General features: G+C 44.2%; 1 long non-coding RNA gene across 1 annotated transcript in view; it reads left to right on the top strand.

Annotated features, from left to right (window-relative positions):
* Positions 1-25,357, top strand: part of LOC310888697 — a 48,506-nt gene that overhangs the window by 15,037 nt on the left and 8,112 nt on the right. The window contains exons 2-4 of the long non-coding RNA XR_014576067.1: positions 18,908-18,972; positions 20,719-20,883; positions 21,114-21,287. This is a non-coding gene — a long non-coding RNA (uncharacterized lncRNA). The remainder of the gene's footprint in view (positions 1-18,907; positions 18,973-20,718; positions 20,884-21,113; positions 21,288-25,357) is intronic.

The raw sequence follows: 25,357 nt of genomic DNA, 5'->3' as shown, positions 1-25,357 counted from the left end.
GTTCAACAAAGGCAAGTGCAGGGTCCTGCACCTGGGGAGGAATAACCCCATGTACCAGTACAGGCTGGGGGCTCATCTGCTGGAATGCAGCTCTGCAGAGAAGGACCTGGGAGTCCTGGTGGACAGCAGGTTAACCATGAGCCAACAATGTGCCCTTGTGTCTAAGAATGCCAATGGTATCCTGGGTGCATTCGGAAGAGTGTTGCCAGCAGGTTGAGGGAGGTGATCCTTCCCCTCTACTCAGCCCTGGTGAGGCCTCACCTGGAGTACTATGTCCAGTTCTGGGTTCCCCAGTACAAGAGGGGCATGGAGCTCTTGGAGTGAGTGCAGCGGAGGGCTACGAAAATGATAAGGGGAGTGGAGCATCTCTCATACGAGAAGAGGCTGAGAGAGCTGGGCCTGTTTAGCTTAGAGAAGAGAAGACTGAGAGGGGATCTTATCAACATATACAAATATCTGAAGGGAGGGTGTGTCAAGAGGATGGGGCGAGACTCTTTTGGCAACAGGACAAGAGGCAACAGGCACAAACTGAAGCACAGTGAGTTCTGGCTGAATATGAGAGGGCACTTCTTTACTGTGCGAGTAACAGAGCACTGGAACAGGTTGCCCAGAGAGGTTGTGGAATCTCCTTCTCTGGAGATATTCAAAACCCACCTGGATGCCATCCTGCACAATGTGCTCTAGGTGATCCTGCTCGGCAAGGGAGTTGGACTAGATGATCTTCAGAGGTCCCTTCCTGAAGGGATGCAAGACACGGACTCCTGATGGCTCTTGAACAGGAGACCTTTATTGAAATTTTTCACTACTACATATACTTTCCCTGTAGCCCCACACACTGTCCATGCACCCGAATCTGTCATACAACTGGTTAGAGACCCTCAGACATGCGCCTCAAGCCAGCCAGCAATTGGCCACTACCCAAAGCTCATCTTTAACACTGTAGCCAATTTACTTTATCTCGACCTTGCTCAAGTTTTTGGTTCTACCACTTGTTTCCTCATTATCTTTAATTCAGGGATGTGTGAAACAGCGCGAAGCCACCTGCAAATTCCTTTCCCACAATTCCCCCTTTTTTATTTTCAACCAACCAAATGCTTTCTATAGATTTTTCTATCAATCACCGCAGACATTGCAATAAGCAAGGTACAATAAGCAACAGGGAGAAAATCACAAGCAGAATTACGATTGTAAAGTAGCATGCCTACTAGAATCTACATCAGTCAACAAGCCACTAAGCGCTAGGGATGTTGCTTCGCAGCGATGCTGCTTCTCACTCGCACAGCACAATCACACAATCATGCAAAGAGGCCTCTTGCACTTCTCATTCATACCACAAGAAAATATCACTTAAAATAATTTGTCCGCGGCTTCAGGAGGTCCTTGTCTACTCCCGCGGTGAGCGGCTGAGAGTGGAGACCCCTCCGAGGAAAATGCTCGGGGTGCACCTAGGGGCGTCTGCTCCACAGTCGATCCTGTCTCTTTCTTCCCTTATTTTCTCAGCTAAAAGGCTACACGAGCTATAGAAAGACTACACAAGCTACAGGCCTCCCTATTTTCTTCAAGGTCTTCTTGTTTTTTCCCAGCTTTGGGACTACAGTTTCCCCCCTTTAAGACTATGAACCTCACTTTTAGGCTTCATAGTTCTCACTGCATAGTTCTTGTCCATTTCTATGAATTTGAAGAAATACTGTATATTATCTGAAGAAATACTGTATATTATCTATATCTTGTTTCACTAACATCACTTGGTGGTGGGGTCTCCCACCACCCATCCTTTCGCTTCATGTATTGTAGCTTTTCTGCTAACTGCATCTATTTAGCAGAGTGTTGTGGCGGATTAAGTAAAGTCTTTGCACAGGGGACTAACATGCCTTGTAGGTCTTCTGGTGCCCTTCTAGCTGCTTCTTTGTCTGCTAAATCAGCTTTCCTGTTCCCTATTATTATATCATGATCACCCTTTTGGTGGGCCTTTGTGGTGGTTTTTACCATGCTAGGCAGCTGAACAGCACAACCTCTCTCTCACTCCCCCTCCTTAGATGAGGAGGGGAAGAAGTAAAGGAAAGAACAACTCACAGGTTGAGATAAGGATGATTTAATTAAAGGAAAAAAAAAGAATTATTAAGGAAAGATTATTATTAATTAAACAATTTAACTAAACAATTAACAATTTAACTAAAGGGGAAAAAAAGGAAAGGGGAAAAGGGAGGGGGAAAAGGGAAAACTAAACAAAACAAGTAAAGGCTATGTGGAAGTGCAGAGGAAAGAAATTACTCTCTGCTTCCCACAAATGAGCGGTGCTTGACCACGTCCTTGAAGCAGGGCCTCAACGCACGTAGCCGGTGTTCGGGAGGAGGACAGACGTTTTCACAACGAGAGCCCACCCCTCCTCTCTTCCTCCTTTTTCCACCTTTTATTGCTGAGTGTGACATCATATGGTATGGAATATCCCTTTGGTTGGTTTAGGTCAGCTGCCCTGGTGATGTTTCTTTTCTCACATTTTTGCCTACCCCTAGGAGGGTTAGAGAGAGTCCTGATGCTGTGCCAGCACTGCTCAGCAGCAGACACAACACTGGTGTGATATGAGTGCTGTTCTAGCTACAAGTGCAGAGCACAGCACTATATGGGCTGCTGCAGGGAAAGTTAACATCCCAGTCCGACCCAGTACAGACTACATTCACCTATTCCAACTGTATAATAATACAAGCCTTTATGAAATTTACTTTTGCTTTCTTTTAGACAATAGACAGTATAGAAATTTTAAATAATTTTTAATAAATTTTTAATAATGTGATTTGAAACCAAAATCTCTTAACGGTTAAAAAACGTGTATGTGTGTATAAATACATATGGATTATATAAAGAGAATCACAGAATCACAGAATCACAGAATTGTCTAGGTTGGAAGAGACCTCCAAGATCATCTAGTCCAACCTCAGCCCTAACACTAACAAGTCCTACGCTAAACCATATCACTAAGGGCTACATCTAAACATCTTTTAACGACCTCCAGGGATGGTGACTCAACCACCTCCCTGGGCAGTCCATTCCAATGCCTAACAACCCTTTCAGTAAAGAATTTCTTCCTAACATCCAACCTAAACCTCCCCTGTCGCAACTTTAGCCCATTCCCCCTTGTCCTGTCACCAGGCACGTGGGAGAATAGACCAACCCCCACCTCTCTACAGCCTCCTTTAAGGTACCTATAGAGAGCGATGAGGTCTCCCCTGAGCCTCCTATTCTCGAGGCTAAACAATCCTAGCTCCCTCAGCTGCTCCTCATAAGACTTGTTCTCCAGACCCCTCACCACCTTCGTCGCCCTTCTCTGGACTCTCTCGAGCACCTCCATGTCCTTCTTGTAGCGAGGGGCCCAAAACTGAACACAGTACTCGAGGCGCGGCCTCACCAGAGCCGAGTACAGGGGGACAATCAGCTCCTTAGACCTGCTGGACACACTGCTTCTGATACAAGCCAGGATGCTGTTGGCCTTCTTGGCCACCTGAGCACACTGCTGGCTCATATTCAGCCGACTATCAACCAGTCCTCCCAGGTCCTTCTCTGCCAGGCAGCTTTCCAGCCACTCATCTCCCAGCCTGTAGCTCTGCTTGGGGTTGTTGTGCCCCAGGTGCAGGACCCGGCACTTGGCCTTGTTGAACTTGATGCAGTTGACCTCAGCCCATCGGTCCAGCCTATCCAGATCCTCCTGCAGAGCCTTCCTTCCCTCGAGCAGATCGACACATGCACCTAACTTGGTGTCATCTGCAAACTTACTGAGGGTGCACTCGATCCCCTCATCCAGATCATCAATAAAGATATTAAAGAGGACCGGCCCTAGTACTGAGCCCTGGGGGACTCCACTAGTGACCGGCCTCCAACTGGACTTAACTCCATTCACCAGGACTCTTTGGGTTCGGCCATCCAGACAGTTTTTAACCCAACAAAGCGTACGCCAGTCCAAGCCATGAGCAGCCAGTTTCTTGAGGAGAATGTTGTGGGGAATGGTGTCAAAAGCCTTACTGAAGTCAAGGTAGACCACATCCACAGACTTTTCTTTGTCCACTAAGCGTGTCACTTTGTCATAGAAGGAGATCAGGTGAGTCAAGCAGGACCTGCCTTTCATAAACCCATGCTGACTGGGCCTGATCGCCTGCTTGCCCTGCAAGTGCCGCGTGATGACCCTCAAGATAATCTGCTCCATGAGCTTCCCTGGCACTGAGGTCAGACTGACAGGCCTATAGTTTCCTGGATCCTCCTTCCAGCCCTTCTTGTAGATGGGCGTCACGTTTGCTAGCTGCCAGTCGACTGGGACCTCCCCTGATAGCCAGGACTGCCGATAAATAATGGAAAGCGGCTTGGCCGGCTCCTCCGCCAGTTCTCTCAGTACCCTCGGGTGGATCCCATCCGGCCCCATCGACTTGCGTACATCCAAGTGTTGTAGCAGGTCGCCAACCATTTCCTCATGGATAGCGAGGGCCACATCCTGCTTCCCATCCCCTTCCACCAGCTCAGGGTACCAGGTATCCAGAGAACAACGGGTCTTGCCGCTAAAGCCTGAGGCAAAGAAAGCATTGAGCACCTCAGCCTTTTCCTCATCTTTTGTAACTAAGTTTCCACCCGCATCCAGTAAAGGATGGAGATTCTCCTTAGTCCTCCTTTTTGTGTTGATGTATTTGTAAAAACGTTTTTTGTTATCTTTAACGGCAGTAGCCAGATTGAGCTCCAGATGAGCTTTGAGAAGAGAGCAGGATAAATGCAGTTCTTAAAAAGATGATTATTCTAACTTAAAAATTAGATTCTAATTGAAATTCTTTTAAAAAAAACTCAGTAGATGAGGAGCTCTTTATAAGCCGGGTAGCACTATCCTGCAATTCAAGCATTGTGCTGATTATTATGTGACTTGCAACTACCTGCCACTACCTTGGCCTTCAGGCCATTTACAGCAGTACTTGGAAGTGATTCTCAGATAACTATGTTTGTACAAGTTTGTGAAAACAAGCAGAAAGTACTGGGAATAGGCAGAGCAGTGCCTATTCTTCCAGCTTTTTAAAGACCTAGCGGATGGGATCACCTGGAACACTGTCCTCAGGAACAAAGGAGCTGAACAGAGCTGGCAACTCTTTAAGGATGTTTTCCTTAGACCACAAGAACTCTCCATCCCCCTGTGTAAGAGAGAGGGCAGGGAGGGCAGAAAACTGGCATGGCTTAGCAAGGACCTGTTGGTCAAATTGACGTGCAAGAAGGAAATACACAGGCAGTAGAAGCAGGGACATGTGGCCTGGGAAGAGTAGAATCATAGAATCATAGAATCATAGAATATCCTGAGTTGGAAGGGATCCATAAGGATCATCGAGTCCAACTCCTGGCACCACACAAGTCTACCCAAAAATTCAGACCATATGACTAAGGCCAAGGAGAGTGTACCCCCTCCGATAAACGAGAAGGGAGAACTGGTAACAGCAGACATGGAAAAGGCTGAGGTACTCAACAACTTCTTTGCATCAGTCTTCACTGCCTGTCAGGTTTCCCACATCTCTCATTTCCCTGACCCTGTAGATGAGGGCTGGGGGAGCAAAGTCCCTCCCAGTGTAAGCAAAGAGCAGGTTTGAGACCACCTGATTAAAGTGAACAGGTACAAGTCTATGGGGCTTGATGAAATGCATCCCAGGGTCCTGAGGGAACTGGCTGATGAACTGGCCAAGCCTCTCTCCATCATATTTGAAAAGTCCTGGCAGTCAGGCAAAGCGCCTGGTGACTGGAAAAAGGGAAACATAACTCCCATTTTAAAAAAGGTAGAAAGGAGGACCTACAGAACTACAGACCGGTGAGCCTCACATCTGTGCCTGGCAAGGTCATAGAAAAGATCCTCCTGGAAGCAATACTGAGGCACATGCAAGACAAAGAGGTGATCCAAGACAGACAACATGGCTTCACCAAGGGCAAATCGTGCCTGACCAATCTGGTGGCCTTCTATGATGGAGTGACTGCATCAGTCAACAAAGACTGACCGATGTCATCTACCAGGACTTCTGCAAGGCCTTTGACATGGTCCCACCTGACATCCCGATCTCCAAATTGGAGAGAGATGGAATTTGAAGGGTGGACCATTCAGTGGATAAGGACTTGGCATCCAGAGAGTGGTGGTCAAGGGCTCTATGTTCAGGCGGAGGCAGGTGACGATTGGTGCACCTCAGGGGTCTGTCCTGGGACCGGTACTGTTATTAATCTTTATCAGTGACATAGACAATGGGATCAAGTGCACCCTCATCAAGTTTGCAGATGACACCAAGCTGAGTGGTGCAGCTGATACAAGAGAAGGAAGGGATGCCATCCAAAGGGACTTGGACAACCTAGAAAAGTAAGCCCACGTGAATCTAAAGAGGTTAGCTGGAAGCCACTGTGCAGCAGGAAGACTGACATAGATGCCATCACAAAAAAACGGTGGGATGGCTTGCATGACTGGAGCGCTGCAATGGAATCATGAAGTTGCAATCCCCCTGCCATGGTCAGGGACACCTCCCACTAGATCAGGTTGCTCAAAGCCCCAACCAACCTGGCCTTAAACACTTCCAGGGATGGGGTATCCACAACTTCTCCAGGCAACCTGCTCCAGTGCCTTACCACCCTCACAGTAAAAAATTTCTTCTGAATATCTAATCTAAATATACCCTCTTTCAGCTTAAAAACATTACCCTTATCCTATCTCTAAAGTTCCTGATAAAGAGTCCCTCTCCAACTTTCTTATAAACCCCCTTCAGGTACTGGAAGGCAACTATAAGGTCTCCCCGGAGGCTTCTCTTCTTCAGGCTGAACAACCCCAACTCCCTCAGCCTGTTCTAATAGGAGAGCTGTTCCAGCCCTTCGATCGTCCTCGTGGCCCTTCTAATACTTCCATGTCCTTCTTGTACTGGGGGCCCCAGAGCTGAATGTAGTACTCTGGGTGGGGTCTCACAAGAGCAGAGTAAAAGGAGAATTGCCTCCCTTGACCTGCTGGTCACCCACACTTCTTTTGATGCAGCTCAGAATACAGTTGGTTGGCTTTCTGGGCTGCAAGCACACAGGCTTCTCGTCAACCAACACCCCCAAGTCTATTTCTTCTGGGGGCTGCTCTCAATTCATTCTCCACCCAATCTGTATTTGTGCTTGGGATTGCCCCGAGCCAGGTGCAGGACCTTCCACTTGGCCTTGTTGAACTTCATGAGGTTTGTGGTGGTTTTACCATGCTAGGCAGCTGAACTCCACCACAACTGCTCTCTCTCTCACTCCCCCTCCTCAGAAGAGGAGGGAAAGAAGAAAAGGGAAGAAACTCACGGGATGAGATAAGGATAATTTAATTAAAGGAAAAATAATTATTAAGGGAATATTATTATTAATTAAATAATTTAACTAAAGGCAAAAGGGAAAGGGGAAAAGGGAAAATACAAACAAACAAAAAAGCAAAGACCACGTGGAAGCTCAGAGGAAACAAATTACTCTCTGCTTCTCACCTAGTGATGCTTGACTACGTCCTTGAAGCAGGGCCTCAACGCACGTAGCCGTTGTTCGGGAAGTTCTCTATTCTTGGCGAAGTCAAGAAGGGGAACATTAAAACTGCTGTCTTGGACTTCCGGAGGGCAGACTTTGAGCTGTTCAGGACACTGGTTGGCAGAGTCCCTTGGGAGGTAGTTCTGAAAGGCAGAGGAGTCCAGGAAGGCTGGGCACTCTTCAAGGAGGAAATCTTAAAGGCTCAGAAGCGGTCTGTCCCCCCCCACGTGCCCAAAGATGAGCTGACGCAGAAGAAGACCGACCTGGCTGAACAGAGAGCTGTGGCTAGAGCATAGGAAAAAAAAGAGGGTTTATGATCTTTGGAAAAGAGGGTGGGCCACTCAGGAGGACTATAAAGATGTTGTAAGGGTTTGCAGGGACAAAATTAGAAAGGCCAAAGCTCATCTGGAGCTCAATCTGGCTACTTCTGTTAAAGATAAAAGAAAATGGTTTTATAAATACATAAACACGAAAAGGAAGACTAAGGAGAATCTCCATCCTTTACTGGATGAGGGGTGAAACTTAGTGACAAGAGATGAGGAAAAGGCTGAGGTGCTTAATGCCTTCTTTGCCTCAGGCTTTAGCGTCAAGACCAGTTGTTCTCTGGATACCTGGTACCCTGAGCTGGTGAAAGGGGATGGGGAGCAGCATGTGGCCCTCATAATCCACGAGGAAGTGGTTGGCGACCTGCTACAGCACTTAGATGTACGCAAGTTGATGGGGCCGGACGGGATCCACCTAAAGGGACTGAGAGAACTGGTGGAGGAGCCGACCAAGCCGCTTTCCATCATTTATCAGCAGTCCTGGCTATCAGGGGAGGTCCCAGTCAACTGGTGGCTAGCAAACGTGACGCCCATCTACAAGAAGGGCTGGAAGGAGGATCCAGGAAACTATAGGCCTGTCAGTCTGACCTCAGTGCCAGGGAAGCTCATGGAGCAGATTATCTTGAGGGTCATCACGCGGCACTTGCAGGGCAAGCAGGCGATCAGGCCCAGTCAGCATGGGTTTATGAAAGGCAGGTCCTGCTTGACTCACCTGATCTCCTTCTATGACAAAGTGACACGCTTAGTGGACAAAGAAAAGTCTGTGGATGTGGTCTACCTTGATTTCAGTACGGCTTTTGACACCTTTTCCCTCAGCATTCTCCTCAAGAAACTGGCTGCTCATGGCTTGGACTGGCGTACGCTTTGTTGGGTTAAAAACTGTCTGGATGGCCGAACCCAAAGAGTCCTGGTGAATGGAGTTAAGTCCAGTTGGAGGCCGGTCACTAGTGGAGTCCCCCAGGGCTCAGTACTAGGGCCAGTTCTCTTTAATATCTTTATCGATGATCTGGATGAGGGGACTGAGTGCACCCTCAGTAAGTTTGCAGACGACACCAAGTTAGGTGTGTGTGTCGATCTGCTCGAGGGTAGGAAGGCTCTGCAGGAGGATCTGGATAGGCTGGACCGATGGGCTGAGGCCAACTGTATGAAGTTCAACAAGGCCAAGTGCCGGGTCCTGCACCTGGGGCACAACAACCCCAAGCAGAGCTACAGGCTGGGAGATGAGTGGCTGGAAAGCTGCCTGGCAGAGAAGGACCTGGGAGTATTGGTTGATAGTCGGCTGAATATGAGCCAGCAGTGTGCCCAGGTGACCAAGAAGGCCAATAGCATCCTGGCTTGTATCAGAAACAGTGTGGCCAGCAGGACTAGGGAAGAGATTGTCCCCCTATACTTGGCTCTGGTGAGGCCGCACCTCGAGTACTGTGTTCACTTTTGGGCCCCTCACTACAGGAAGGACATCGAGGTGCTCGAGCAAGTCCAGAGAAGGGCAATGAGGCTGGTGAGGGAGAACAAGTTGGAGCTGGTGAGGATAACAAGTCTGACGAGGATCGGCTGAGGGAGCTGGGGTTGTTTAGCCTGGAGAAGAGGAGAGGCTCGGGGGCGACCTTATCGCTCTCTACAGTTACCTTAAAGGAGGCTGTAGCGAGGTGGGGATTGGTCTATTCTCCCACGTGCCTGGTGACAGGATGAGGGGGAATGGGCTAAAGTTGCGCCAGGGGAGGTTTAGGTTGGATATTAGGAAAAACTTCTTTACCAAAAGGGTTGTTAGGCATTGGAATGGGCTGCCCAGGGAAGTGGTTGAGTCACCATCCCTGGAGGTCTTTAAAAGACGTTTAGATGTAGCCCTTAGTGATATGGTTTAGTGTAGGACTTGTTAGTGTTAGGGCTGAGGTTGGACTAGATGATCTTGGAGGTCTCTTCCAACCTAGACGATTCTGTGATTCTGTGATTCTGTGAAGACAGACATTTCCTTAACGAGAGCCTACCTCTCCCCTCTCCTTCCTTTTTCCAGCTTTTATTGCTGAGTGTGACATCAGGTGTTATGGAATATCCCTTTGGTTGGTTTAGGTCAGCTGCCCTAGTGATGTTCCTTCCTCACCTCTTGCCCACCCCCATCCTGCTGGCTCTTCGGGGGTTGGAGGGAGTCCTGATGCTGTGCCAGTATTGCTCAGCAATAGACACAGCACTGGTGTGATATGAGTGCTGTTCTAGCTACAAGTGCAGAGCACGGCACTGAATGGGCTGCTGCAGGCAAAGTTAACTCCCTCCCAGACAGACCCATTACAACCTCCACCCCTTATTCCATAACATTTGTGTCATACTCAGGTTCCATAGTCTTCAGTATATAAGTATTCTCATCACCATTGTTCATTACCCTTTAACAGATTGATAGGTAGGTACTTCTAATCATTTTATAGGCCTTTCTCAAAAAATGTTCATAAGAAGTGGTTATGATTTAAGCTTCATCTTCTAACGTGGTCACTCAGGACAGGCGGAGTTGGATTTCTGGGCATCAGCACCAGCTTAGCTCGAGTAGTTGCTGCACTTGCCCGGTTCCTTGGAAAGCTGACCTGTCGTTGATCCTGCAGCGTCTTCCTACAACATATAACTTAGATTACAGATTAGTTTTCGCTCAAGGTTAAATCTCCTTGAGGCATGCACTTGATATCCCCATTCTTTTGCATTACCCACCAGGTATACCCCGGTCCTTGGGCGAAGACAATCCCAGGAGTGGGTTTGCCTTTTCCCGAGGCAGGAGCAACCCACACTGCCTTCACCATCCACTTCCCTACATGCACTACGGGGACTTTAGCTCCTTTCACCGTGTGTAGGGGTTTTGTTTCGACAGGAATGGTTGTCGGACTCCCTGTTGTTAACTAGCCAAGTGGCTTCTGGTAGATTTATGTCCCAGTGTTTCCACTTCACAGCACCCAATGCACATAACATGGTCTTTAACAGTCCTTTCTACCTCTCAACCTTTCCAGAGGATTGTGGGTGATAGGGGATGTGATACAGCCACTCAATGCCATGCCTCTTGGCCCAGGAGGTGACAAGATTTTTTCAGAAATGACACCCATTGTCGGAGTCAATTCTTTCTGGTATACCATGATGCCATAGCACTTGCCTTTTGCAGGCTGAAGCTAGTGTTTCGGGCCGTGGCATGGTTTACGGGGTATGTTTCCAGCCACCCAGTAGTTGCTTCTACCATGGTGAGTATGTACCGTTTGCCTTAGCGGGTTTGTGGGAGTGGTCCGATATAGTCAATTTGCCAGGCCTCACCATATTGAAACCCTAGCCACCTCCCCCTGTTCCAGGGAGATTTTACTTTCATGGCTCTCTTAATTGCAGCACAGGTCGCACACTCATGGGTAACCTGTGTGATGGTCTCAATGGTCAGGTCCATCCCTCGATCACGAGTCCATCTGTATGTGGTATCCCTCCCCTGATGTCCTGATGTTTCATGGGCCCATTGAGCTACAGACAGGTCACCCATACATCCCCAGTCCAGGTCCACCTGATCCACTTCAGTTTTCAAATCTTGGTCCACCTCTGCGTTATTCTGATTTTCTTCGGTGGCGCGACTCTTGGTCATGTGAGCATCTATGTAACGTACTTTTACATCCAGGTTTTCTACCCAGGCAGCAATATCCTGCCACCGTATAGGAGCCCAGACAGGTTTACATCTGCGCTACCAGTTGCTCTGTTTCCATTGCTCTAACCACCCCCACAGAACATTTGCCACCATCCATGAATCAGTGTAGAGATACAGTACTGGCCATTTTTCTCTTTCGGCAATCTCTAGGGCCAGTTGGATGGCTTTCACTTCTGCATACTGACTCAACTCACCCTCCCCTTTCATGGCAGCCACAGCACGTTGTGTGGAACTCCACACAGCAGCTTTCCATTTCTGACAGCTCCCTACCATGCAATAGAATCCACCAGTGAACAACACATACTGCTTTCTGTCTTCTCTTGTGTTGCCCACACAATATCATCCATGTACTGCAAGTGTTCAGGAGCTCCCCCCTGTTCCAGTGCAGTCTGGATCAGTCCATGGCAAATGGTAGGGCTGTGTTTCCACCCCTGGCTGGAACAGCTAACAGCAGTTAGCTGTTGGGATCCCCCTGTCACTCCAGAGATACAGATGAGTTCTGTCCCTTGGTAGCCTGATGGCATTAAGGTACACTGTGCACCAGTGTCCTCTAGAGCTTTGTATTCCTGTGGTTCCAATGTGCCAGGCCATCGGATCCACACAGTCCTATAAATCCGGTTATCCCTCTCCTCTACCTGGCCAGAGGCAGGGCCCCTCTAGTCCTGGTTGGAATATCTGTCACTTAATTCTTGCAAATGAGAAGCAGATGTCCCTTCATCAGGGTCAAGAATAACATCAGCCCTTCTACTGCCTCTGGGGAACTGCCCAACAGAAACCGGAGAAACATTTTTTTCCAGGAGACTCTCTTCTTGCTGCTGTATTTCCTTGCAGTTCACATACTCGAGCAGCTAGGGTCGAGGTAGGTTCACCATCCCACTTCCTCATATCTTCCCTGTAGTCACGCAGATAAAACCACAAGGTGCCACGTGGTGTGCGTCCCGGGTACTGTCTCCCTCGAGCAGGAAAATACTGATTCATAATGACTGAAATATCACTCCATCTGGGTGAGGAGGGATATGCTCGTTCTACGAGGTGGTGGAGCGTTTGGGACAGTTTCTCCACAGACGAGATGCAGGCCCATAGTGGAACAGAGAGATTTCTTCATATTTTTGACGCTGGCTGGACAGAGCATCCACTGTTGGTCCCATCCCTTCATCCCAATTAATTGCTACCAGCATACTGGCATGTGATGATGGTGCACCCCACACAAACTTACACCATATGGACTTCATTGGGATCATTAGGTGTCTGGTCACTGTCCAAATCACTATAAAAAATCTCAAGCACAGTTAATTCCCTTAGGTGCTGGAGACCTTTATCCATGGTGGTCCACTTGCCTAGCTGGTATACAATATACAATATCTTCCTTGTGGGGATGCCTTTCTTTCACAGCTGCCAGGAGTTGCCTCCTGAGGCTGAGAGCCTGTGTGTCTCTCCCAATTACTCTGTCAATGACCCTTTCTCTAGAGAGGGATCCCAGCTGCTTGGATTCCTTGCATTCTAATTGTTGGGTATTGGCCCCAGTGTTCCAGCATCAAAGCAGCCAGGTGAGGATGTGTTCACCTGGGTGTTGACTGAAATCCTTTCATATTTCTCGCAACTCACTCAACGATAGGGATCGGGTGGTTTCTGATTCCTTTATGATTTCCATATCTTCTTCCTGATGTTTCTGTGATGGCTCTGCTTTAGAGCTGTCTGCCTTTTCTCCTTCTCCCTTCTTCTTAGGAGAGGCTTCTTCCCTTACTAAGCGAGCTGACTTCTGTTTCCATTGTTTTGCCCATTGACTGTGGGGGTGACTGATACCATAGTCAGTTGGTCCTCTGGGTCAGCCACAGCATGTGTTATCTGGTCATCAGATTCAGAGACTTCCTCCCTCCCTTGAGGGTGCTGGGTAGTGTTAATTACTGTTTGATATGCGTAAGCCAGGACCCAGCACAGTGCAGCAAGCTGTCGTTCTCTGGCATTGTCAGGGTCAGGGCATACGACTCTCAAATATTCTATCAGGTTTTTCGGATTTTGCACTTGTTCAGGGGTGAAGTTCAAAACTATCGTAGGAGTCAACTGTGACAGATCCATATCCTCCCACACATCTTGGCACCCGCCACCACACTGTCTCGGGGCAAATTCCTGGGTGAGATTTCTAACTGATTGATTAACCTTAGAGAGAAGAGGAAACACATTATGCAGACTTAGCAATAGGAGTATATTGGTTACACATGGATATTCAAAGTACTCAAAAACTGTTGTAATTATCCCACTGTGAAAGAAGGAGGAGGTACCATTCCTGATATTATTCACAAACTGACTTCCAGATGAGGAAAGGAAGGCAGTGTAATTCTGAATATTCTCTAAAAGATAGTTTCCATGAGAGCCAAATGATAACAGTGCAGAGCCTGAACTCTTAGCACCGATAAGCACTTAGCATTCCAGCACCGATAGGAAAACACCAGTGAGATATACCACAAAATGCTGGTTCAAATCAGCACCATTTTTGTAAAATTGCTAGTATAAAGCAAATCAAAACTTGTAAACAGCAGTTGAAATTACTTACCAGATTTCTGGACCACCTAGATCCACATCTGTACTGACAGTGCTTTTCTGAAAGTTCAGGGATTTTTTAAAACGTGATCAGAATACCGATGTTGCATTATAGGAGCGCAGATTATGTGTAAGACAGTTAATATACCACTGTGGTGCATACAAAAAAAGGAAACAAAAAATGCATTCGGAGTATTTCTTACACAATAAGGATTTTACCTGGCTACATCCTAGGAAAATCAAATAATATCTCAATGACACTAACACCTCCAAACATGGTACTGCCATTGTCTTTCTCACAATCCACTCATTTCTTACCTGGTTAATGGAAAATACCCAGAAACAACTGTTTATCCTTTAATTCCACCTCCCCAAAACATCTCTCTGAGTGTTACAACTCAGAGAAGTTTGGGGGAACTACAGCAGCACACTTTCCATGTAGTTGCCAATCCATTATGTATTTATGAATGTGCATTTGTTTACACAAATAGATAAAGCCTTCATCTAACAAAATACTATACAAGAAATCACAGTATCAATGTGCATAGATATTTTGTATAAACGTAGTTACACTACAGATTGGTGTCACATATATGAAACACAGTGTTCAAGGCACTGGCATGCCCTCACAGTAGATGGTATTTGCAGCTGTCTAATGAGCTACCTTTGCTCCTGCATCCATTAAGACAGCTGTAAAAGTCATGCATTGCTATCTCTTGTGCTGCACCACTTAAACAGTTCTTTATGGCTTTCACGTGAAAAAACAGGGTTTTACTGTGAGGGAAAATAAAGGAAAACCCATAATGGAAGGCAGCACTGAGCTGCTGCATGATCTTAGGGAGATCTGTTCACCTCTCTGTGCTCTGGTGTCCCATCTTACTCACCATCTACCTTCTCTATTTAAATTGCAGAGATTGTCTTACTACACACATCTGACAGTCAACACCATCTACCTTTTATAATGCATTACTTCACCTTTGCCACCATATTTTCCATATATCTCATAGTTTTCAGAACCGAAAAGCTGCTTAACAAATATTTGAGCATTAACATTACAGATGTTCAGCACTAAAACATTCACTAGAAATAATATACTGATGAAGTTGTGGTCAAGGGTCCAGGTGGAGGCCAGTGACAAGTGGTGGCCCTCAGGGGTTTGTCCTGGGAGCAGTACCGTTTAATATCTTTATCAGCGACATAGACAGTGGGATTGAGTGCACCCTCAGCAAGTTTGCAGATGACACCAAGCTGAGTGGTGCGGTTGATACAACAGAAGGAAAGGATGCCATCCAAAGGGACCTGAACAAGCTTGAGAAGTGGGCCAATGTGATCCTAATGAGGTTCAACAAGTCTAAGTGCAAGGTGCTGCACCTGGGTCAGGGCAATCCCAGACAGGAGTACAGACTGGGAAGAACACATTGAGAGCAGCCCTGCAGAGAAGGACTTGGGGGTTCTGGTGGACAAAAGGCTCAACATGAGCCAGCAGTGCACGCTTGCAGCCCAGAAGGCCAACTGCGTCCTGGGCTGCATCAACAGAGGAGAGGCCAGCAGGTCGAGGGAGGTGATTGTCCCCCTCTCCTCTGCCCTTGTGAAGCCCCACTTGGAGTACTGTGTATTAATTGTTCATCCTGACGTTGTATGGTACGGAATACCCCTTTGGCCAGTTTGGGTCAGCTGTCCTCGTTCTGTTCCCTCCCAGCTTCTTGTGCACTCCCAGCCTCCTTGCTGGCAGGGCAGTATGAGAAGCTGTAAAGTCCTTGTCTTAGTGTAAGCGCTGCTCAGTAACAACTAAAACTTCAGTGTGTTATCAGCATTATTCTCATCCTATATCCAAAACGGAACACCATACCAGCTACTAGGAGGAAAATTAACTCTATCCTAGCCGAAACCAGGACAATACGTCAGTCCTTGTGGTAGATTTATAAGCAGCAAGCAGATTGTCTCTCAACCTTTGTTTTGCTGGGCTAAGCATGCTGAGCAATTCTAGTTTTCTCTTGTGAGATCAGTTCTCTGTTCCTCTAAATACATTCCCAAGCAGCCCTTCTTTGTCTCTGTTCCCATTCGAATTCTTCCTGAAACACAGGTGCACAGAACTGTACATTTTTTTCAGGGGCTTCACCGGCACCTGAGAGATCGGCATCAGTCCCTTTTTATCTACTGTAAATGCCTCTTCTGATATATACTATAATCACACTTTAATTATTCTTTACTATATTATGGCTATATCTTTTCTCTGTTCCTGTTATTTTCAATTGACAAGCTTAAAGTTTATTATGAAATCCCTGTTATTTACCATGGTCTTGCAATTTCTACTAATGACTCTTATCCTATTTCTATTGCTTCAATCCTAAACTAATTCTTTTTTTCTTGTCATATATTCTGGCTCTCCACCATTTTGAGAATACCCCCTTCTTCCGTGTTGATAACAAGTGTCATTAGCACATTCCCATGCTTCATACCAAGTCATTATTATTGTCATTAATGAAATGCTTAAAGAAGTGTAGTGCAAGATCAGCCCTTGAAGAGCTCTCTCGGTAACCTCCTTCCAGCCAGACATTTCCCCTTTCACTATAACTCCTTTGGCTGTCTTGTTGATCTTATGCTAGTTTCTGTATCTTCTCCACATAAACTGATAATTTCTCATGTAATACCACGTGACAAGCTTCACTGAAGTTGAGCTACAAAAGATCCTTGACATGAGCCGGCAGTGCGCGCTTGCAGCCCAGAAGGCCAGAAGGCCAACTGCATCCCAGGCTGCATCAAAAGAAGAGTGGCCAGCAGGTCGAGGGAGGTGATTGTCCCCCTCTACTCTGCCCTCGTGAGGCCCCACTTGGAGTACTGCGTCCAGGTCTGGGCCCCAGGCACAAGAAGGAGCTGTTAGAGCAGATGTTAGAGGAAAGCCACAAATATGATCAAGGGGCTCGAGCTCCTCTCCTACAAAGAAAGGCTGAGAGAGCTGAGGCTGTTCAGCCTACAAAAGAGAAGACTCTGGGGTGACCTCATTGCAACCTTTCAGTACTTCAAGGGGACTTATAAAACAGATGGAGAGTGACTCTTTGTTCAGTCAGATAATGACAGGACAAGAAGGAACGGTTTTAAACTAAAAGAACAGAGAGTTAGATTAGAGGTTAGGAGGAAATTCTTCACTCAGAAGGTGGTGAGGCACTGGAAGAGGTTGCCCAGAGAGGTTGTGGATGCCCCATCCCTGGAGGTGTTCAAGACCAGGTTAGATGAGGCCCTGAGCAACCTGTTCTAGTAGGTGGCATCCCTGCCCATGGCAGGGGGGGTTGGAACTAGATGATCTTTGAGGTCCCTTCCAACCCAAGCCATTCTACGATCCCTGGAGAAAAAGGTGAGCAGAATTCCACCACCTATAGTTTGGAGGTATGTATGTGCTTACCCAGCTGTAACTTAATTTCTGGACCTTTTTTTTTTTTTTCCTAAGTGGATCAGGAGGGTCTTTTTAGCTGAGGAGGACATGAAGGTTAAGAGAGCCAAGAATACCAAGCCAAGGGAAGTCAGATTTTGTTAACCTTCTCATTTATACATCAGTTTACCTTATAAAGCAAGGTTCAGAAGAAAAATAAACCTGATGCATTTATTAGGTAGGTTCTGATGTTTCTGGAGGCAATCCACTTAAATGTTCATTGTTCATTGGACAAGGTGGTAATACAGTATCTTTTTAAGTGGACAAGAGACTGAATCTTTCTTGACCTGGTATTTCAAGGAAGAAATACATTTAACCAGATCATCTTAATCTTATTCCACTGCAGAAAGGGCAGATTCACCATCCCACCTATACAACATGACCAGAACTTTTGGTGAAACCAGTCTCCCCTCTCCCTCTTCTACAAACCTTTCAGTAATGAAACCTGAGTGAAAGCAGGAACATCCTCTCAAGAACACCTAGTGTTAGCTAGGAAAACTCAAAACTTAGTGACAGTTTCATTGTGGAGTCATTGGAGTAAGGGATTCAAGCCTGGGTATTCTGCCTTTCACCTAGACAACCACCAAAGGCTAGAATTTTGAGCCTTAAAGGTGACCAAAAAAATACAGTCGTGTCCCAGGCAGCTCTAGTATTTGTGCTGTGCTACATGTTTGGTCTAGTGGGTTGCGTGGTGGGTTTTTGTTTTAAGAATTTATTTTTTTTATAATTCTACCTTATGCAAGTGACCACTATCATCTGTGTTGCTTGTGTGACCATTTCGCTCCTGCTACACCAATGCCAAAGACAGTTTCAGACCTATCAGCACTTCATGCCACTAACAGCTTTAAGTTGCTCACTTTCCTTTGACGGAACAGCTGCAAAGTGCTCGAAGAGTTAAAATGCCCTATCACAGAGCTTCTGGTTCTTGGTGCCTTTTTATTTTCTGCTCCTTTGCAGAGTCAGAAGTTAAACTGTGTGTCACTTATGTCAACTAGCTCTACTAGAATGGAAATGGAATAAAATTCATACAGCCAGGAGTCTCACATAGGTGAGAGCAATCAGCATTGCTTCCCCTCACACCATCATCACGAAGCATAAAGACCCAGCTTTCAAACTGTTTCCAGTGCTGCCTGTCCAGTGCTGCCTTTGAGACCACAAAGGTTTTCGAAGTGGAGCCATAACCTGGGCATAGGACAGTGTTAATTATATAAAAAGGCGGTGTGTACCTCTGAGCTCTGATGAAGGATCAGATGCACTGAACCTGTTTGCTTTGTATAGTTTTCCACACAATTAAGTTTTAATGATAATTTTAATGACCAAGATTTTCTATAAACTTCCATTTAGAGATGTAGGTTATACATACATGGTCTGTAAGGTACCAGTGTAAATTTAGGGAAATAATACTCTAAAAATTGGTGCTTGTAACTATAAACTACCTTTCTTTTACAGGAATGCAGAACAGATGAATGCTTATTGGAAAATATCTAGCATTTCAGAGAACTCTGATAATGGAGGCAAGTTGAACTGTTTTGTTTTGTTTTCTTTGACATAAATATGGTAAGAGTAAAATGTGATCATTTCGACCTCTACATCCTCATGCCTGTTTACATTTCTTCTCATGCTGTATCGTTTACCAGTTCACCTTCTCAGTGAAATTCCTCTTGAGAGATTCTGTTAACAGTGAGATGTCAAAATATAAATTTATTAATGAATTATAAAAGGAAAAATAGTGAAAACCTTTGAAAGCAATTAGTAGCGCTAAAATGGAGCTTAGACTCGGTAAGGAAATTATTACATCAATGCTATTTGAAAATGAGCAGTTATTCAAATAAAAATACATTTAATATGTGTTCTGTTTTTCCACACACTGAAAATTGAGATAAAGTAGGAAGAGGTAAGTGGAAGAACTGGAAAAAAAATCCTGTACTGAGATAGGCTCAACTATAGATAACATTTAACTTAACCAACATTTTGAAGGTCTTTGTTTTGACCATATGTGACTCCAGGAAAAAAAATGAATCTCTGCATATCTGCTCAGAGTGTTAATTTATATAGCATATGGTAGGGTGCCAATAGTTATTCTCAGCCCAGCTGCCTTTCCCTGAGGTCCTTTTGTTGTCACAGCCCTTGCAGCTTTTACAGATGCAATGTTTTTTCTGAAGTAGAAAAGCAGGGGCCAAAGGGAAGCATCTCATCCACAAAGCCACCGTAGAGAAATAGAATTGTGGTGTAATGGAAAGGCCATTATGAAAGCACAAATTTCATGGATCATGGTGGAGCAGGTTGTCCCCCTGAAGCCACGTGTACCACGGCAGAGCAGATTTCCACGCTGCAGCCCGTGGAGGAGCCCACGGTGGAGCAGGTGGATCTGACTTGAAGAAGGCTGCAGCCCATGGAGAGCTCCAGCAGGAGCAGACTCTGGGCCAGACCTCTAGCCAGTGGAGAGGAGCCCACCCCAGAGCAGGTGGGCTGGCAGGACCTTCCATCCATGGGGGATCCATGTTGGAGCATTTTGCTCCTGATGGATGGACCCCGTGGTACAGACCCATATTAGAGCAGTTCTTGAAGAGCTGTCTGTGGGAAGTCCATGTAGAATCAGTTTGGGAAGGACAGCATCCTGTGGGAGGGACCCCATGTCAGAGCAGGGGAAGAGAGTGACCGTGAAGGAGCAGTGGAGACAAAGTGTTATGGACTGACTGCAGCCCCCATTCCCTGTTCCCATGTGCTGCTCAAGGGGGAGGAGGTAGAAGAAGGAGAGAAGGTGTTTTTAGTTTGATTTTAGTTTCTCACTGTTCTAGTCTGTTAGTAATAGCTAGTAAATTACATTGATTTCCCTAGGCCGACTCTGTGTTGCCCATGACAATAACTGTTGAGTGATCTCCCTGTCCTTATCTCAACCCCTGAACCCTTTCCAACGTATTTTCTCCCCCTTTCCCTTTGAAGAGGGGGAGTGAGAGAGTGGTTGTGGCAGAGCTCAGCTGCCCAGCTGGATAAAACCCCCACAGGTATACAAATTCTTCTGAATATAATCTCATACAAATGCATGTTACTTATCTCTAAATCATTCACTAGTCATCTTCTTAAACAGATTATTGCAAAAACAGATTTGTACTCTCATCTCTTATAAAAATTTATATAGGACAGCCTCTAGGAATAGATCTTAAAGAGCGTCATGTTATTTTTACTTCTTACTACTAAAACATTTGGGAGATTGTCTTGTTCTTGCAAAACAACCAGCCTTTCAGTTCTGTTATTTTTAGGTTCTGGAGCTCTCACGGCAAAATTTGAACTTTCAGAAGGACCCAGTAAACCATCAATACTTGCAGTGCAATTCATTGGTGAAGGAAGCACCCTTTCAAGTGTAGATGTAGAGCTAGTAGGCACTGGTTATTGTCTTTCCCTTCTTAAGAAGAAATTTGCCACTGGTAAGACACTGATATCCTTACATATTCAAATTAATATGATATATATTCTGTAGTGCTAAATTATAACATTATGAAATGATTAATGATGCATAAATAGTTACCTTTATTTAAAATATGGCTAAAATATTTCACATTTTTTTGTTTTTCCATAGTTAGTCAAACTGTTCCCAGGAAAACAGTGACAGAATCTGTTTTGTCTACTGACTGCAAAAACTACCTTTATTTTTCAGGACTGTATATGGCAGACTGCTGATGAACCCATAAAAGTCATTGGATCAAAGAAGTGCAAGAAGCTCACTCAGCCTTCTCTACTTTTCAAACACTATTTTAACATGCTTTCTTTTTTTTTTAAATGTTAACCTACTTTGAGGCTGAACTACAGAACAGAAAATGCACTTTTAAAAGTAATTTTGCAAACTTTTTATTATTTCACAGTAGCACTGAAGTTAACTTCAACACTGTCTGTAAATGATCAACTGCAATATTTGGGAAAATGTATTAAAATTTTAGTAAATTTATATAGATAAAGTCAAAATAGTAATCAGTAATGAAAATATGAAATTATATGTTATACCGTTATATTAAACCTGAACAAGTAGAAAAGCAAGTAAGAAATATTTGAGCTTTCTGTAATTAATATTCATTTTTCAGCTTCTTTAATTGCTAGTTTGTAAAGAAAACAGAGGCAAAGTCTCATGTAGTTCTTCCATCCACTCATGCCATAAAAACAGTTGAGTTAGAGATGCATAAAAAATGTAATTTGATGCCCATTTATCATATATTATTAACATGTAAGTTGTTATATATAGTTTTTTATTTTCCTAAGTGCAATGTGTTACAAAATTGCAAAAGACAGAAGAGTTTACTTCTGCAGTTAGTAAATTTTATGGGCATTGTGATTGTTTGAATTAATGCTGTAGATTTAATTTATTTTTATATGAATTGCATAACATTTGTGCCTTTAAAAAGAGCTGTGCTTATCCAATTTGTTAGTGAAGTGCCTCACTTCCTTTTTCAGTGTTTTGTTCTTCATAAAGAAAGCATGGCATTGGTATAATACATACAACTTTATAAAAATTCCTTTAACTGAGATTTAGAAGGGAGATTTGCAAAAACTAGAGATTGTTTTAAAAGAGGTTTAAAATAACGTATTAATTCTTCATGGGGTAATTACAATAAATGCAACCATGGTAAAGGGAGATGCATCATGCAGGACTTTGAAACTTTGATATGGTAACTTTAATGTCACCAAAGATGCAAATCCTAAAAAAAAATCACTGAAGACAGTAAAAGCAAACTTCTAAATCAAGGAGCATTTCCTTTCACTTTGACTGCAAGTCTTCTGGAATTATGTGATATGGATGTAAACATAGTACTTTGGGAGGAATAGAATTTTAGAAGGGCATTTTATAAGAGCAGGATGACAATTACTGCCATTTTTATTAGTTTAAATTTTATCCATAACCACCACTTTTAATAGTCATCATCTAGTCTGTTTGCCACAGCCTAAGCACAGGGAAGTAACACGTTAGTAACAATGTGTCAAAGTAAGTCAATAATTTAGAAAATCTTTTATGTGTTTGCATTATCAAGTGTTTTTTCAACGCAGCAACCAAAAGTGTTAGAGCAAAATTATTTAGTAACATGCAGGTGGGAATTTTATATGACCATTATGAATAACAATATATAGTTCAAATTCTCTGTTAAAACGATAAAACATGCTTGAACTAATTTGTGTAAAATCAGTAATGAATTTGACTGCTAAAGCTTTATAATAAATTAAGCTTTGTAGATACTGTATAAATACTAATTAGCACTAAGTACATCCTGTACTGTAGATTTGATTAGAAGATTATATTTGGCTCTTAATTTGCTAATCTTACTGAATGGTGAATTTCTAACTCAAGAAATGGTACAGTCTTTTTTACTGGAATCTTAATTGTAATCTGCTTTGCAACCAAACTATTTAACATTACAATATTTTATTAATGAAAACCCCAAACTGTATTACATTTTTTAATCGGCCACTACTTTCGTTTCTAAGCTAAATGAAGTAGCTATGTTTCAGCACTTTTAAACTAGCCTTCATTCAGGTGATTATATGTACATTTGCATTGGGTGCAGGTTACAATTTTGAAGCCATATTATCCTGGTTTCAGCTAGTACAGAGTTAATTTTCCTCCTAGTAGCTGGTAGGGTGCTATGTTTTGGATTTAGGGTGAGAAGAGCGCTGATAACATGCTGATGTTTTAATTGTTGCAGAGCAGTGTTTACACCAGGCCAAGGACTTTTCAGCTTCTCGCTCTGTCCTGCCAGCGGGCAGGCTAGGGGTGCAGCAGGAGCTGGGAGGGGACAGACCCAGGACAGCTGACCCCAACTGGCCAAAGGGGTATTCCATACCATCTGACGTCATGCTAAACAATATATAGGGGTGGCTGGCCGGGGTGGGGGGCCGGCTGCTCGGGGATAGGCTGGGCATCGGTCATCAGGTGGTGACCAATTGCATTGTGCATCACTTGTTTGTACACATTATTATTAGTAGTACTATTATCATTATTATTATTATTTTCCTTTTCTTTTCTGTCCTAATAAACTGTCTCTATCTCAACCCACAGGCTTCATTTTCCTGATTCTCTCCCCCATCCCAGAGAGGGAGGGGGGACGGTGAGCGAACAGCTGTGTGGTGCTTAGCTGCCGGCAGGATTAAACCACAACACATATAAATTTCTATATAAACTTTTTAAAAAAAACAAAACTCTGAAACAACATAAAAAGTGCATTTAGCTATCTGATGAAAAAAAAATGTAGCAAGCTGGTTCTTGTTTGTGTAAACAGCAATATCCTTTGTAGCTGCTTCCTAAGAAAATTAATTTGCAAACACAACTCTAAAGGACCTGAACTTTTATGGATTATTACTACATCAAACTGTAAATTAGAGCACACAATTTATCTTACAAAAATTTTAAATACATCTGATTTTTCATAATATGAAAATTTAAAAAAATACACCCATAATAAACATGTAATATGTAATTTAAATACTGCTTTATATTGATGATACTTTTGCAATTATTCCCACAGCACTTCCAAGCTGTGATAATAGAACAAAACCATGCTTGTATCAAATATTTTAAAATCTTAATTGATTTGTATGTGATAAGTGGTAGAAATATTTATGAACTTTTTTCTATATTTAAAAGACACCACAGAGAAGGTGGGTAGAAAGATGGCTTCTGCAAAGAGCTGCACCTTTACTAAACTGGAATGCTTGGGAAGGTGTTTACAATTACTTGTGCCTTTACTAAATTGGTATGCTTAACTAATATCAGATTAGGCAAAACTGCAGATATCTTTCCTCCTCTGGAGATATTCAAGGCCCGTCTGGATGCCTACCTGGGCAGCCTGCTCTAAGGAACCTGCTTTGCCAGGGGGGTTGGACCCAATGATCTTTCGAGGTCCCTTCCAACCCCTACAATTCTGTGATTCTGTGATTCTGTGACATTTATCAGAAAAATCTTGCCGTTGTAGACATGAACCAACTTTTAGCTGCTTTCCCTAAACAGTGCTATCAAATGCTATACATCCCCTAACTTCCTTAATAAGCATATATTTTGTTGAATGCACAGGAAGAAAAAAAAAACAGTGGAAAGATTAAAGTAATTATTTCTGATTTTTTTTATGTTCCACCAGTCCAAAACAATAGGTGATTTAAATACTACTTCTCCAGTCTGAGAACAGTCCTTTCAAGCTGCTAGCATAGAAACAAAAGTTGAAGCTGAACAAATATATTTGAATTTGTTTCTTTTCCACTAATTCCAGTCTCTATAATTTAATAAGTAATGACTTATTGACTTTCTCATCTGGATGGATAGCTTTTCAATAAGTACCATTCTTGTCATGATGGAAAGTAGAAGTCCAAGTGTTTGATTCTTATCTTATGCTATAAGGCAGAAATGAAGAATGCAAGTAGAATGAAGAATGTAGTATTGGGGCCAGTTTTGTTTAAAATTTTATCAGCAATCTTGATGAGGGGATCAAATGCACCCTCAGTAAGTTTGCAGTAAGTTGGGCAGGAGTGTTGATCTCCTTGAGGGTAGAAAGTCTCTGCAGAAGGATCTAGATAGTCTAGAATGATGGGCCATGTCCAATTGTATGGCATTCAAGAAGGCTAAGTGCCACGTGCTGCTGCACTTTGGTCATAACAACCCAATGCAGTGGTATAGACTTGGGGAAGAGTATCTGGAAAGTTGCCCAGCAGAAAAGGACCTGAGGGTGCTGGTCAACAGCTGGCTGAACATGAGCCCGCAGTGTGCCTAGGTGGCCAAGAAAGCCAATACCATCCTGGCTTGTATCAGAAATAGTGGGGCCAACAGGACTAGGGAAGTGATTGTCCCTCTGTACTTGGCTTTGGTGAGCCCGCACCTCAAGTACTGTGTTCGGTTTTGGACCCCTCACTACAAGAAAGATACTGAGT

This window comes from Anser anser (genome assembly GCF_964211835.1).
Source record: "Anser anser genome assembly, chromosome: W".
Classification (NCBI taxonomy): Eukaryota; Metazoa; Chordata; class Aves; order Anseriformes; family Anatidae; genus Anser; species Anser anser.
Note: the sequence above shows the minus strand (reverse complement) of the source record. Positions and strands in the feature narration are given on the sequence as shown.